At 35.8% G+C, this 4,610-nt stretch overlaps 1 pseudogene; it reads left to right on the top strand.

Moving 5' to 3' along the window:
* Positions 1 to 39: 39 nt before the first annotated feature.
* Positions 40 to 4,610, top strand: part of LOC111406478 — a 7,681-nt pseudogene continuing 3,110 nt past the window's right edge.

The following is a 4,610-nucleotide window of genomic DNA, read 5'->3' as shown; positions in this document are numbered from 1 at the left end:
ATATATATATATATATATACACACACACACAAGCTAGAGCTAGAGCTAGAGCTTTCGCTTCGTCATCATTCCTCACATTTCTCCTTCAGTCTCAGAGTAATACACAGAAAAGCGTTGTGCTGTAGCATTGTGAGCTCACAGGGCAATAATGGCGACCGCAAGGGAGCACATAGAGAAAATAAGGAGAAACAAGTTTTCCATTGGAGCTGAAGAAACGAATCCACTGACAGAGGATCTTCATGAGGCTGTTAAAAATCTCTCTGCAGAGCTCTACGCTAAGGATGTTCACTTTCTTATGGAAATCATCCAGGTCAGTGACTCTGTCACTCTGCGCGTGCATAGTCTCCACTGTATTTTCATCTGTGTTGTTTATCGCTTTTTGTTATGATAACAAATTCAGTAAATACAGTATTTACGCACCTATTTCTCATACTATATGCTTGAGAAGATGTACCTTCTTGTCGTAAGAAATAGTGTTAAATGTTTCATTAGTTACTGAATTTATACATCCATCACATTTTGCTCGTTGGTCATTGAACTTTAATACATTGCACTCTCACTCACTCACCATTCACTAGTTACTAAACTTTTAAAATACATTCGAGTGGTTACTAAAATTTAACATGTTACAGATTTATCACTTGCTCCCTATGTTCCATTAGTCATTGAATTTATGTATCTATCACACTTTACTCATTGAACTTTAAAATGCTTCTGAGTGGTTACTGAACTCTATTCACTTAATCCAACTATTTAAAAATTGAAAATTTAAAGCATAAATTATTGTACATGAAAATACCTTTATTATTTCTTCTTAGATTGCCTTGTGACAACTCTAAAAATTATATTTTGTTGTCTTGATTAATGTTGTTGTTTCTAAATCGAAAATTTCGCTGCCTGTTTAAGATATAATTCTTCTTTCTTGATTTGGGTCTACGATCTCAATCAAAATAAAGAAATAATTTATTTATTTTATTTTCTTGAGTAAATGAACACTATAATCTAAATTAAGATTTATATCAATCTGAAACTAGCATTCTTGAACTTAGCTTTTGAGGACTAGAGAAGTTATTTATTCTTGACCAATGAATCAATATTCTTGTCATAAACTGAGAGTCTCATTATCTATTCAATAATTGTTTTGTTTTAGTCTTTTTATCTTAGTCGAGTCTAGTAGAAAATCAACTTTACTCGAAAACATTATGAAATTTAGTGACCACTCGAAAACATTTGAAAGTTCGGTAAGTAAAGTGTGACGAAAGTATAAATTTACTGACTAATGAAATAGGTGGGTGAGTGATGAAGTGCAAATGATAAAGTTCAATGATCATTCAGGAGCATTTCAAAGTTTAGTAACTTATGAAATATGACGAGCAAGTGATAAAGTGCAATGGGTTGAAGTTTAATGATCACTAGGAGATATTTTAAAGTTTAGCGAGTAAAGCTTGACGAAAGTATAAGTTGTATGACTAATAAAATATTTAACTCTAAGAAATGTCTGCAAAAGTTAAATTTATTCATAAGCCTTAAAAAAAAAAGTAGAGCTAGTTTTAAGTAACTTCGTATCATGTTTGGATAACTTCCTTTCAAGTTTAAAAAAAAAAAAAAAAAAAACCTCTTATAAGTAACTTAATTATGAAATTTACAAATAAGAAAATATTAATTTATAAGCCTGCGAAACATTGCTGATACATCTGATTTTATTTGGGACAACAGATTTCCATTTTTATTAAAAAAAAGTCATTTGGTAGAGAAGTTAAGGGGTTTTTAGCCTCTATTTGGTAGATATTAAAATTATATTTTAATAAAATTAAAGAAATATATGATTGAAAAGTTGTGGATCCCATTAAATATGTGACTAGAATTTATTGTTGACTTTGACTTAGATTTTAATAAATTCTTTTAGCGGTACCAAACGCAAACAGGGGCTTAATCTTCTCTGGGATGGATATTTATCTTCCTCTCTCTCTCTCTCTCTCTCTCCTTTTTTTTTCTTTTTTTTGCATGTACTGCAAAAATAGATATATATTTGTATACTGTTGGGCTGTGATGCCATTTGATCCAGTCCAACTGTTAGGCAATGATGAAAAGGCCCAAAAAAAGGATTTAATACTTGGTCCATTTTATATATACCTAGAAGGCCCACTTAACCGAGCCCAATATCCAGCCCACACACCATTAGTCGCTCTTGGACCGTTGGATTGACCCGCTGATCAACGGTTGATAATATTTACTATAAATATCCTCCTTACTCCCTGTTTGGCTCTTGGATCGTCACTTTTTGTTTTTCTTCTTTCTCTCTGCCGTTTGGAACCTTCGAGTTCCTTTGTCTGCGTGACTCTTCCTTCTTCTCTTTGTGAGATTTCTGGTTGATTATCTTTGTGATAATCGTGTTCTTGTGTGATTCTCCTTTGTGTGAGTGATCGACCGAAGGTAGGCAGTTTGATTTCTTGAGTCCAGTGAAGTGACCTTGGTGTGTTGGGTTGTGAGGGTTCGTTTTGAGTCCCGGTGCCTCTGTGATGGTAAATGGGCGTGGTCTGAGCCTTCGATTGAAAGATCTAAGCCTTGATGTTGTGATTTAGGGTTTATGGTGTAATCTGCGATTTTATGATTTCTTGGATTCAGTTTGTAATAGTATACTTTAGTATTTTTAGAAGATATTCACGTGCTCGTAAGAAAGATACATAATAGTTTCATAAATGCAAGAAATTACATATAAATATTCGTCTAATGTTTGTGCATGGATCTTTTCATCCCCTTATGGTGGACAGGAGTGTAAAAAGTTTAATTTACTATTATGTAACAGAATGCCGAGGATAATGAGTACGAGGAGGGCGAGGATCCTTCGCTGGAGTTTGTCATAACTTCCAAGGATATTACAGGAACTGGAGCAACCTCTACATTGCTGATCTTTAACAATGAGAAGGGTTTCTCCCCTAAGAACATTGAGTCAATTTGTAGCGTTGGACGATCCACCAAAAAGAACAACCGGAAACGTGGTTATATTGGCGAGAAAGGTAACTATTTATACATTTTCCATTCTCAGTCACTTACAAATTGGATGTGTATCAAATAATTCTTCCATCAGTCTACTTATTGCAGAAAATTCTGAAATTACTGAAACATTTAGTCCATGAACACTTGTTAAGTGGTGAAAACAAAAGATTTCCCCTAATTTTGGACAAACCCATTGAAAGTAGACAAATGTATTTGGATGAGTAAACCAGTGTATGTTCCCTCCTTTAACAAAGTTTTTTTCCGCACAATTTACCATTGGTATTTCGAAACACATGCCCGCTCCCCTCCTAAAAGAAGAGCCTCTTTCTGCATTTACACATTTTCACGCCTTGTTCAGAAATTTGTTTTCAGCAAATTTTTCGTCCAGTTTCTATTATCTCAATGTTATGTTATTAATGGTACTGGATCTGATGTGAAATTTGTAGTGCTGTCTATGGTTTTTGTTTTTGACTGGTTTGATTATAAACGTGCCTGAAGATGTGTATATTGCTTGACTATATTTTCTTTATTTTTCTTTTCCAGGAATTGGGTTCAAGAGTGTATTTCTAATCACTTCTCAGCCGTACATATTTAGCAACGGCTATCAGATTCGTTTTAACGAATCCCCTTGCTCGAAGTGCAACGTTGGCTACGTTGTCCCTGAATGGGTTGAGGAGAACCCAATTCTTTCAGAGATAAAGCATATCTATGGCTCAAGTTCTGACTTTCCAACCACAACGATAGTACTACCTCTGAAGCCTGACAAGGTGAAGCCTGTGAAGCAACAGCTTTCAAGCATTCACCCAGAACTTTTGTTGTTTCTGTTAAAGATAAAGAGGCTTTCTGTCAGGGAAGATACTGAGGATCCCGGTTGCAATACAGTGACAGCAGTTTCCATCTCAAGCGAGATCGATTTTGTTACAAGGAAGAACATCAACGCTGAATCCTACTTGCTCCGTCTCTCTGCTGATGAAAAAGGTGATAACTTGGAGAGTGAATGCAGCTATCACATGTGGAGGCAGAGATTTCCTGTCAGACAGGAAAATAAGGTAGAAAGAAGAACGGAAGTGGAAGAATGGGTGATCACATTGGCTTTTCCCAATGGAGAGCGTCTTCATAGAGGATCAATCTCCCCTGGGATCTATGCATTCCTTCCCACAGAGATGGTTACAAATTTCCCTTTCATAATTCAGGCAGATTTTCTTCTAGCATCATCAAGGGAAACAATCCTTTTGGATTGCACTTGGAACCAGGGTATTCTTAACTGTGTGCCTACTGCTTTTGTTAATGCATTTACTTCACTTGTTAATGCATTTGCTCCTGCTCTTCTGCCCCGGATGTTTGGCTTCTTACCAGTCGTGAGTTCTCCTTATGCTCTGCTTAATTCTGTGAGAACATCCATCCAATCAAAACTGATGGAAGAAAGTGTTATTCCTTGTGAATCCTACACAGAGAAGAATGAATTCCATAAACCCCGTGAAGTTGGAAGATTAATGCCTACTTTCTGGAATCTGTTAAAGATGGCTAGGCAACAAGGAGTGAGCTTGGATAACATCTCAACCCATGGAAAGTTTATTTTAAGCTCCGCATTTGATGAGGAGAAGTACGATCAC

This window comes from Olea europaea, chromosome 12 (genome assembly GCF_002742605.1).
Source record: "Olea europaea var. sylvestris chromosome 12, O_europaea_v1, whole genome shotgun sequence".
Classification (NCBI taxonomy): Eukaryota; Viridiplantae; Streptophyta; class Magnoliopsida; order Lamiales; family Oleaceae; genus Olea; species Olea europaea.
The sequence above is the reverse complement of the archived record's forward strand: the minus strand, read 5'-3'. Positions and strand labels throughout refer to the sequence as shown.